Consider the following 12,683-nt stretch of genomic DNA (forward strand, 5'->3'; position numbering starts at 1 on the left):
ACTCGTGTCCTTTCTGGATAATAGAAATGAATTAATAAAATGACGATGTCACAGAGATCGGCAGCGAGGATTTTTCAATCGATTACATTCGTTTTAATAATATCGGAAGATAAAGAAGTAGAAATGCGAAGGAAAATGCAAAGTTAATGAATAAATCAGAACGTAAACAGTATTGGCAACATTCCCCGCCAACAGGAAGGCATGCGTCCAAGAGTATGATTTGCTTAAATGCAGTCACCAAAATTTAGAATATTTTTAGCTCACACTAAGAAAACATCAAGCAGGTGTCTGTAACCAGGTTCACGCCGATCATTTCGCATCCTCAAAGTTTATTTATGCACATATGCTTCTCTTTGAACACTGCGGAGATTCATACATCGCTAGGCAAACACATTATACATCAAACTAATGTTCAACACTCTACATCATAAACGATAGACTCAATTTCTTACGAAAATAATCTGATAATATTCTTATTCTTTGATTGAATAGTAAACTTTCTTAATAAGAGAGAAGAATGATAATTATGCCTAACTGAATATTTAAAAATATAAAAAATATTTTCGTGCAATATATTAATTAAGTTAAATGTTTTATTAATTCGGTAATTATAATTTTATGAATTTTTTAATAATACTACAGCAAAAGCTCATGTTACATTATATTTTATTTATTTTATAAATAAAGTGAGCCGAAACAAAATGTTGTAAGTGCTATTTAAAAAAATTTTTTAGAGGAGAACTTATTCTCTTGAAAACTATCACTTCAAAAATTCTATAAAAGATGCCATAATAACTAAAGATATGAGTAATCAGTCTCTGCAGAAAATTTTAATCGAGTAATTTATTCTAACTTGAAAAATTGTGTTAAATTTGTTAAAATTTCAAATCGTTATAAGTCTGAATAAAAATGCAAATCAAAACATTGTAAGTCCACATAAAAGTGCCAATTGTACTTACAACGTTTTGAATTGCATTGCCCCTTTTTCTTCGTTTGTAATAGCACTTTCCAAGCCAACTATTAGTATTTAACAGAACACAACACTTACAACTCATACAATAAAACGCACTTTCACAATTTTGGCACTTATAACGTTGTGGCATGGCACAAATATCGAATTATGTTAAAATATCATATAATGCAGATCTAAGAGAGTTATATATATAATATAATTCATTAATGCGGGTATTATATTGCGAAATTTCAATGCTAATTAGTTTTAAGATGGCTTTATGCATGAATGCTTCAAAGGCGTGTCGGTTTCCTTTAATTATACGATATACGTGCAAAGAGAAGCCTTAGGAACTTCCTTCTTTTTTTTATCCTATCTTCACAAAATGAGAGAGACACGCGTCACTTTAGATCCCAAAGGCTTTGGCGACACTCATCAACCAAATCGTCCAGCAAATTAGTATACTCACCGATTGAGTTTCGTTGTTCATACATAACCATCTGTTTATCGATCTTAATACACGGAATTTCCGTTTGTAGATGTGTTTGTTACATTACGGATTTTTTAATTATTTTTCTTTAATAACTTAATATCATAATCACAATCTAATATAATAATAACAATTGAATAGAATTGGAAATTAAATTGTATTATTTGTTTTTCTATTAAAGAAATATTTTTTTACTTTTTATGTATCTGAGAATAGAACATTTTAGTCTCATATCGCATCATATTTTAATCGTATTTTGAGCCTCATTAATATTGTATTTTATGAAACATATTTTTTTTTAGTAATATTGTATTATTTGTTTTTTTATAACATTAATAAAATTGTTATTTGTAATTTTTAATCAACTGAAGTTAGAAATGTAGCGGTAATATGATTGTACAAGAAACAGATACGCAAGAGATTCGATACTAGAAAACGCGTAAATGTCTCCTAAGACGGGATGACGTTGGGTGAAGGATGGAACGGAACAGTGGCAGACTGCCGGGCGTCGCGACGCCGGTATCGAACCATACGCGGCATTATCGTCAAATTCACGAGAGGGAGAAGGCGAAAGAGTGAGGGAGAACGCGTGACACGTGGTGTCTCTCCTGGCACGACTGTCACTGTTACATTTTCTGGCATTCACGACTATTACAATTATATCGATAAGACGGCAAGTCGAGCAACATCATCGTTCGTCATAAACGAAAGTTTAAATTTTTCAAAAATTTCTTAAAAATTATACTTTAGCGCTATATATCGGATCACGTTGCGCGATATAAAAATTAAAAATTACTATTCTACAAATATCTATAATTCACAAGGACGAAAATTTAATTTATAATATTTATTTAGAGATATAAAATTCGAAATGAAAAATTGAACTCGATCGAGATATCACGTAGTGCAATTATGTTTTTATTTTTGTCTATACGTATGCATGTTTAATAATTCGTGCCGAGGGCAATTCTATCTTTATCACTGATCATGCCATTCGACATCGGGTCATTAAATCGCACCGGCTGATCGTCGCATGCCGTGTCTTTCATTCACGTCGACGATGACGCGAGGCAGTACCGAATGCCAGAGACTGTGTGTGCTCGCTCGAATCGATAATACGCGACGGTCAAGCCGCGCGGAAACCAACCCGTCCTCGTACGGCACACGATTTATCGATCGACACCTTTCGCTCCTCTGCGACCTCCGGCTCCCTCGATACGAGACTCGCGGCCGGTTCCTCGAGGGGGTCGCAGCCCTCGGAAATCCGGAAGCTCGGAATTGGCAAGCCGGGGAACACCGAGACGTGCGGCGATGCATTTCGTCAAATACGCACGAGCGCACATTGTCGAAATGTTCGTTCTTCCGTGTTTTCTGTGTTACAAAACTTCGTGAACTTTTTCATATTGAAAACATCGTCGTTGGAATTTTTGTACAACGATGGGATCTCCTGATTCTTTCACTCTTAACAAAATAAACTTATCGATGACAAGCAATAAAAATGGTTTAATGATATGAAATTTGTGGTTATGCGAAATTTTATAGAGATCATATTACCCATATTTTTTCTTTTTTTGGCTTGATTAGTTAATTGGTAACCAACGAAATCTAAATATATCAATAATATGGCAATAATAAATATGCAATTGTTTTATAAATAATTATTTCTAAAAAAATTGTAAAAGTAAGATTGAAAATTCATAAATATATTATTAATAAGATAGAAATTGTGTTATAATTTCGATATTAAGCGAAAGTACTCACGTTTAGAGACATCTTTTTGTTTTTCTATGTTTAACTGACCTGTTACTATTGTTACAAAAACGAGAAAACACCAAGATGACACTCTTCTTTTCACTACAAGAGACGACATATTTATTTCATAATCGCATCACAATTGTTCGCTTACTTTTTAACTTCTTATATTATTAGTTATATATGTAACAGATGCAATTCAAAATAAATACCGCGCATTTAGCGTTCATGCTCTTTGCGCTTAGTTAAAGCAAAATTATAACAAAACAAGTAAATCCGTTAAGATCCAGCTCGTCCATTATTTTCACGACCCCATTTTATCCTCCGGCCACCTCAAGAACATTAATGATGTATATCGTGTGTCGCTTATCGCGACAAACCGTGATCGATCGCCGACGAAATCTGACCTTTGCTGCCATCGAGAGAATTCACGATAAACTGGCTTCGGTATCGGGGATTCTTCGATCGCAAGCCAGAAATCGCCTGACCGGCCGTGGCCGGACGACGGTATTTCGTAGCGTCAGCGTAAAAAAGCGACGTCTGGTCTTGCACGAGCCGTCGCCATGCGACGTCCACTACGTTTGATTTTCCCAACAGTGGATCGTCGAATTTCGCCGGCACGATACATGCGACCGCCTCGCGCGTGCTCGTTCGATCATCAAACGGTCAAGGTTACGTTCTCTAGTTGGACGACTCACCTCACGCTAGAGTAACCCCTTTTCCCGCGATATTTTCCTTTTTTTCGCGTTGCGGAAAGCGAAAGTGAAAAAAAATCTTACAAGAAAAGGCAAAAAAAGATTTCCGCAATTCTAAAGCTTCCGTATAACTTTTGAATTTTCGCAATTTTACAGTTTCCGTAATTCTTGAATTTCCGCAAGTCTATAGTTAACGCTTCTATATAGTTAACGCTAAATTTCGAATAACATTTTCTTTAAATTTTAGATTATTTTAAAAATATATTTACCTTCTACTAAACTAACAGATTTGTTTGGTATAATGTCTTTTTCATACAGTTTCACGTTATATTTTACATACGACTGTTGATCAATCGTGAAACAATGTGGCCGCGCGTTGCGATCGGTTTTCGCGTAATTCAATTTTGCATTAAATCTAATTGCACTCACGGCATCATTTTGATGTGAAACGCCCGCGGTTACAGCCGCGGCGTCGTCGACGAGGCCGCCTGTAATGAGACCAATCCGCAGTAATCGCTTTTGCAGCCTCATAAAAGCCACAACGAATCACCCAAAGGCCAATTTCTCCCTCAATCATGATTCTCTTGCGCCGCGACTGCTTGATACGCGCGCGCGCGCGTTTATAGAAACAACTGTCACAATTCATTCCGTTTTTGTATGTAATATTGATGAGACTATATTAGAAAGTGAAAATTGGTTTTCTACGATATGTGTGCGAAAAGAATAATACTACGATTGTGTTTAAGGAAGGAAAATATTTTGAATTATAAATTAAATAGAAACGCAACGGAATTCTCAGGATGCATTACGATACATTCCCAGAAGAAAGCACGCGACATTATGCATGCAGGTATAACTTGGCATAAGCTCATCTATGCTTGTCTAATGCTCAATATTTCAACAGCTGAGAAATCTGTCACGTCTATCCAATATAGTGCATATATCTAGCGATATCAAGTACGAAGGGAGTACATGAACATGTCATACAGCTGTCATACACGCTGGTAGTATAAAAATATAGTCTAGGAGAATCTATAATATTTACGTTTCGAACTGTATGCATTTAAAGCTAATTATCGAATTATCTGGCGTCTAATATTTCGCAATTGAAAATATTATTCAATCTTAATCCTATATTCGGCGTTTATTAGAAGGGAGAGTAATTGACGTGACGCAATGCGGATGCTGGGTATACCTATATCAGTTCAGTTTGCGGCTTGGATTATGCGATTGTGTATTGAAATTTATATGGTGGATTATATACAGGGCAGGATAAACGTAAAGCGTAACATCGCGAGCATCCACGATAAAGGGGAGGTCTAAATCCTCTATTACGGCACACACGCGACCCCTTTATTAATATGACTGCCATAACGTCGACCATAACGACCGAGTAACAGAATATTATAAATAAGCTGTGTAGCGCGTGAATTTTATTATCGTACGAATTGCTATTTAACACGCGCTGAAGACACAACGATTCGCCACGTCGCATTGATCTAATCGCTGCGCGATAACGTAATTGTTATATCTACGTATACACAGACGTGTTATACGAATTATATAACACAGACGTTATTTACAATGGAAAATTAATGTAAACTTTATATTTAATATTAGTAAATTGATATTCAGTCCTAATCAATAATCTTATTTCATAAGAATTCAGATAAAATCATTTGACGAAAAATGACAACAAATGACGTCAACTTATTGCGGAAATTTAGCTAATCAGAGAGGTATAGTTAATCGAAACTATTTTTCTACTTTCGGAATTTTTTTTTAAAGGACTGTGGATGTAGTTTTCTTGCGGTATAGGTATTCTCTTACTATAAGTTTAAGACATAAGTTTATATTCAATATTAATAAATTTATATTAATTACCAATAAATATTTCGTAAGAATTTTTTTAGTTGATAAGGGTCAGTATTTTTTGTTAATTAAAGTTGTATCTTTTCTTTTTTAAAATTTTTAAAGAAATACAGTTGATTCTCTTGATATTAGTCTGAAAAGGTAACCAAGAAGACTCGCTATCGCGTTATGTATACACACACCGACGCGAGAGAGCTCGAGCTACCTTAGCTCAAATAATTTCATTGAGATTTCGGAGATAAGCAATATGTGTCTGGATAAGGGTGTAATGGGGAAATTATGCGAGAAATCAGTGCTACGTTCGCGTCGTCTCGAATAATGGCGTTAACGCGCTGCGTCAATGTTTGACGATACTCCGAGTCGGCTGCTCGTTTGTCTAAACGAGATTAAGCTATTTTCCACGCTCTCTCGCGCGGATATCCTAGTCAGTCAGGTGCCGTAACTGCGGCGCGAGGATATCTAAATCTGCCCCGTTCTATTCTTAAGAGGTGCCGCCGCGATTCTCTCCGCTTCTCCAGCTCGATCGGCTTTGTCCACGACGGCGAATTCGGTGTTCTTTATGCCGCGTCGAAGACTCATTCTCTAGAAAAAATTGCATTCATTAGCTCGTTTTTCTTCTGATATAATTAACGGGACATCGATGCTTTTATGCAGAAACATTGAATTTATTCAATGTTTTCACGTAGAAGTCGCAGACATCACACGGATTCCGTTCAGTTTAATGTTTAAATTTAATATGCAGAGAATTTTATTTATTTACAATACTATCGCGAATATATTTTATATAAAAATATTTATACAGTATATATATTTTAATGATGTAAGAATACAGCTAACGTTATTTGCGTTGCAAAAATTCAAAATCAAAGGAGAAATATTAATATTTTAGTACTGTGGAAATATTGCATGCATCTCTATCGGATTACTCGATCAGTAATGGAACACGCACCACGGAATGATTCACTCCTATAGAAACAGGTGAGATGTAAAATCGTAATTACGATTTTCAATTAAGGAAGAAGTCAATATGTTTAATAATTCATGAATTAAACGGCTGTATTGTTTCAACAGCTTATATTAGCGTCGACTGTCCCATTCCAGTCTGCATGTGTATCTTCTGAGTTAGCTAGGTAAGCCTAAGGAATCGAAATTCGATGAGGATTATGTATCCCACACGGAAACGATTTAATCCCTACTTAATTAAATGGATGGCAAGGCAGTGACTATATAATTCGCTTATATCATTTCTCAATTCCGGCGTAACAAGGAAATAATCCCGTACTGTATCGTTTATTATTGTTCAGCTCTTATATGATTGGTTTATTTCCAGTTTGATCATTAAATTATGCGATAAAAATGAAAATAGAAATAACTAGGAAATCAGAGAGCCAGCTTGTTTACACGTGCAATTTATACGCGAAATTTGATTCTGAAAGTTCTCCGCAGATATCTTAAAGAATACGAATTGAATGCTATTAATCTATTGAGCGCCAGCCAATTTTTATACGTGTATATTTGTATAGGTATAATGTCACACGGTGTGCGTCGCCGGCGCTCATCGTGTTAATTTTTATTTGTAAAAATGATCGCTAGTTATGAAATATTAAGAAAGTTGCAGAAAACGATTATTTCTATTGAAATCCAACGACTGTATGATTGAAGAGTTAAGTATATAACGAATTTAATTAATAACTATAAATTTAATAAATAACTATAAATTCAAAATTGTTATTTAAACATAGAATTCAATAACTTTTAAATCGCAGGATAACCATAATTAAATTCAAAGATTTTGCAAAATGACAAAGTGTTACATAATAAACAATGATATTGTATAATGCAGCTTCATCCGCAGAAATATGTCACTTCTGTCAAGGTAGCAAGATCAAATGAGCAGAATCGAAAAAACCTTTTGAATTTATTCTATTTTGTGCTAATTTATGCTACAAAAAATAATTTTGCCATTTAGAAGAAACATGGCACAAAATCTGAAACTTATATTTTGGCACGGTACAAATTATAATGCTCTTATTGTGAAAGTAGCAATTGATTCTGCTCGTGGCGAAGAGTACTTTGCTCTTGAGCCTAATTCTGTTAGAGGTTAGTTTTTAAGGAATGGATCAATATATTAACTTTTTTTTGATAACATAAATTAGCACAAAATCAGTACTATTCAAATCTTATTTTATTTTTCTTTTTTTCTTTTTTTCTTGTAGTCCTGCTAGCTTGATGTTAAGCTAGCAGCTCTATATGTTTCTTCTAAATGATATATGGTACAAAATTGCTTTTTGTAGCACAAATTAGCATAAAATGAGCACTAGCTTGACAGAGGTAAATATGTCCCCGTTCAAAAGGAATAAGTTAAAACGCGAATCGCAAAAGATGCATTTTCCTACAATAATGTTGTTACTCAAGCGTGAATATTATAAATCGTGATTTACTTCAGTAAAGCGCGGGTGTGTCATGAAGCTAATGGTTAAGATGTCAGGATTCGCGATGGATCACAGCAAAAAAGAAAAGGAGCAAATAAGAGGATGGCAGGAAAAAATGGGGATACAGCGCGTTTCATAGGCAACAAATCACACGCGAAGTTTTACGAGTTCTCCTAAACTACTATTTTTGCGACAATTCGTGAGTCGGCTGCAACGATGTTGCTTTACGAGACGAGATTCGCGAGACGGCCTCCGTGACATGCTTCTAAAATAATAGTTCGCCACAACACACGTGAGAAATACTCGCGCTTATGTGCCCCTGTAATGCAAATATATCTTTGACATCGTCGTGCAATCACATTGTTGAGTTATATGAGTGTAGATTTATGATCCGATACGTCGCAGATTTTTAGGTTGATAGGTCAACACGCTCATCGCTATTCAAGATTTCTGTGCCACTGTCGGTGTGGCATATTCTGCTGTCTCTTACTTTATATACTATAACTTTTTTATTAATAAAAATAAAATATATATTTGTTTATTACCATTATATTCCTTAATGTCGGGAGTTTCAATTGAAAAAAATCAATTCATTTTTATGCGATATTTTTAGACAATACCCAATATATTGTCCTTGTGACAAATGCCTATAATTTGGCTAGAAATATCGATGATAGTGACAAGTTTTATCTTAGACTGTACTTTTATTATATTGTAAAAATAAAAATTATAACTCTTGTACCCTCATTTCTCCCGTATGATGCACTTTAAGTTTCTCATTAAATTCGAAGTTTTGGTGCGTTTCCTCTTTAACGATTAGGTAGTCTCAAGCGACGAGGGGGACTTAGCACCCCAAGTTTATTTCTGCTGAACTTATCGTCCCTAGGATTAATAGTTCTTTTATCGGTAGTAGCGAGATACTACATCGTGGTCCGTCGCGATCAGACTGGATGGCGTCGTCGTTGATTTGACGAATCGTGACGATTTATATTCCAGCATGTCAGGTGCATACGACGTTGTAATTGGTTGCCGCTGCTGCGACTGGCTTTGCTCCTGTCGCGGACACGGTAACAATATCGTAAATCCAAGCGTCATTAGCAATGAAACTAGTGCTCCGCTTTATGCCGAGTGCCTCGAGGCGCGCGGGAACGACACATGCGTCAAAACCATTGTCATTGCATCGCGCCGCGACGCGCGTATCGCGTATTACCAGCGAGAACGAGTATTGCTTCATGGTCACAATATTGTTGATCCAGTATATTATGGAATATTATTAATGGAATATTATTGACTGCTATGTAATATTCTACGATCGCACTATTTTTTTTTTCGACCATAATTATTATTGCGCTAGGCAACGCATAATTATTTGATAAATTGAAAGTTAAAACGCTTATCGATTTGTATTAGGGATCGAGAAATGAGTTATGCACATAAATCTTCACTAATTGTAAGTGAATATCTAAGTAAAAAAGACTTTTCTTTTAGTGCTAATAAAAATTTTTATTTTTTTTCATTTATTATTTATTTTTTATAAATATGTATTTTTAAAAGAGTTAAAAACAATAACAAAGTTAATAAAAATTAATTTACATAGAAAAGTGAAATCGAATTATTGAAAAGAATAAGAACAGCTTGCTTGTAAGTTAATAAAATCGCTGCGACTTTTTCTGCAATTTGAGCAGCGTTTAATAAATGCAATTCCCGTAGCTGGGGATTAATTGCGACTTAAGTATATGGCGGAAGGAAGGATTATAGCAAACTCACGAGACACCAACTGATCGGTCGCGTAGCGTCTCGACGCCTTGGCGCCGCTCACGTACGAACCACCACGCTCATGTAATCGTGCACTATATATACACTGAATAAATTGCATTGTAAAGTCGACTTCTCTACATTATATTTCAAATATATTATTTTTTTAAATTAATTTTACTGTTCTCTTTGTGGAAGAAATTATTTTTTATGTTTTATGTGTTATGAATATTATTGACAAATTAAAATATAATTTAATAATATTTATTTGTTTTATTATCATTTTTCGAGCTATAAAATTTGATTAATAGCGATATAATTTTCTATTGTTTTGATAATCAGTTATATTAATTTGTATTTTAACACATATGTACAGGTAAAGTATGTATTTTATAATTCGAAATATTTGTTATTTGCAGTTCACTTTTACACTCAGATTAAATCAGTGTATAATGGCTTTAATATGCACCAATGTGCACTAGTCTAACCGAATTCGCTATAAAATTACAGCAGGAAACTACATAATAGTTTTACGTAACCGAAGGAAATGTGATACGGGTAATTATTCATCTCCAACCTCACGGCTTCGCTAAGAAAATATTGTAAAAACAGGAATGTAATAATGTTCCAGCGTCTTGGATGACGCCGGAGTGGAAGGAAATTGCCCGACTGGAACAGGCGCCAGTCGAAGAAATAACGAGAGTATGAAAGGGAGAATAAAGGAATGAAGGATGTAAGTAAATTGTGAGAAAGCTCTCGAGAGACGGTATGAAAATTATTTTTGACGGGAAGGATTTATGACAATGTTTCCATTCTATGATCAAAGCCCTGTTTGTTTTATCGCTTAACCCTATTCAGATCTCTAGAACATACATATTCCCATTTGTCACTTTGACTGATCGTATAATAGATACTTGACTGATAGGTTTTTATATTTTTCAATGTAAAGCGATTAATTTATTCGAATAATATTAGTCCTGAAATTTACTGAATATTTGATTGTCTCATAAAAGAAGAAAATTCTTTAAAGAGATTTTCATCATCTTGTTAATACACATTATATATAAACAAGTTAATAAACAGCTTACATTTAATTCATGAAATATTTGTTGTAGTTACAAATTATTAATTTAGGTAGTCTTAGTTACGAGTGTCCATAATTAATTTTTGAATCATCGTGTGTAATATATTTCATGATAAATCACGCGGCTGCAGTAGACACAAAGTACACAATTGTGCGAGATTTAAGACTGCTCACTTTTCGTTTAATTCGAGCGAAAAGAGCGAAGTGGAACATTAAACGCGCCAAGTTGAATGTGTATTTGCTCAGAGTGCTGTGTAAATTCGCGTCCATCGTAAAGTCAGTGTTTCCGAGCGAACGAATTTATTTGTCATAAGCTAAAGATCGGTCTCTCGATTCACACGCGTCATTGAGATTAATTTAATGGGAATGTTAATGTCAAAATTCGCCTCAATGCGTGCTGAAAAATTAACAACTTCCACGAGGAATGCGATCGGTTGCAGCCATTAAATTTACAGATACATTTGTCGCGTCCATATATATCTCATTAACGCGAAAGTGCTATCTTTGCTGCAAACTAAATTAGTGTTAAAGCCGCGTAAATCATTTGATATTTATGGTCACAGGGTTATCGATCTTTTTTTCACTGCGGGTAAGTTCGCAAGTGAGTTTCAATGAGCGTGAAACAAACGGCGCCGTACGATTTGTCATTTCTGATAAGGAAAACGGAAATAGGGATTATAAAAGAATTTGAGTTATCCATTTGAGTACTTGCTGTAAAACAATACTCATAAAACTTATAGGATATATAATATGAGCACTTTCAAAGTCGAATGTTTCTAGTACAAGTTGATTTTATCGACGTCCTCGCACGAAAGCGCCGAAGCACGAGCCTTTCTCATGAAAATGGATATTTTTAGATAAAATTCTATACAGCCCATAAGAAAAAAAGATTGATTAATGAACCTAAAAATACGTAAGCTTATACGAGAAATTTATACGAAACCGCGAAGTACAGGTTAAACATTCTTTTCCGTCTTCTGTTTTTCCTCTTCCGTAAATTCTGCAATACTTTGCGAAATGATTGCTTCCATTATGAATAATAGATATATATATATTATATTATCAATTATATTATTATTAAATTATTATTTGTGCTTTACTATTTATAATTTTTATACGTGTTTATATTGATATTATATTGATCAGAATAACAAGTTCTTCACAAGTTTTGTAATTAAATTTATTGATATATATATTTGTTTATCATAACCACAAATTTATTACAAATTATTATACATCGATACTAAATTAAGTTAAAAATTATTATTGAAAAAAAACATCTGTAAAAATAAAAAGAGAGGCAGAATAGAAGAAAAATGAAATCTTTGTCTAAATATTGCTAACGTATTATTGTTAACGATACTATTTTAACGCTCTAAATTACGCTGCGAAAACTATTCGTGAATATTAAAAATGTTCGGACAATTCTCAAAGATTTCTTCGCAATCCTTCGTGACTCAGCTTTCCATTTTGCCAGCGCGCTCGCGTATCCAGGAAGCGCAATAAGGAAATCAAAGTGCATTAAGCTGTGACCCCGTACAACGAAGCGCAAAGCTGCGTATCGATAGTCATTCTCCTTTTGGGTATACAGTTTCCGGCAAAAGGGGTGCAAAGGGTCGATTGATAGAAGAAGTCGACGGGGGGGGGGGGG

The sequence above is a fragment of the Mycetomoellerius zeteki genome, unplaced genomic scaffold, assembly GCF_001594055.1.
Source record: "Mycetomoellerius zeteki isolate Tzet28-1 unplaced genomic scaffold, Tzet1.0 scaffold105, whole genome shotgun sequence".
Lineage (NCBI taxonomy): Eukaryota > Metazoa > Arthropoda > Insecta > Hymenoptera > Formicidae > Mycetomoellerius > Mycetomoellerius zeteki.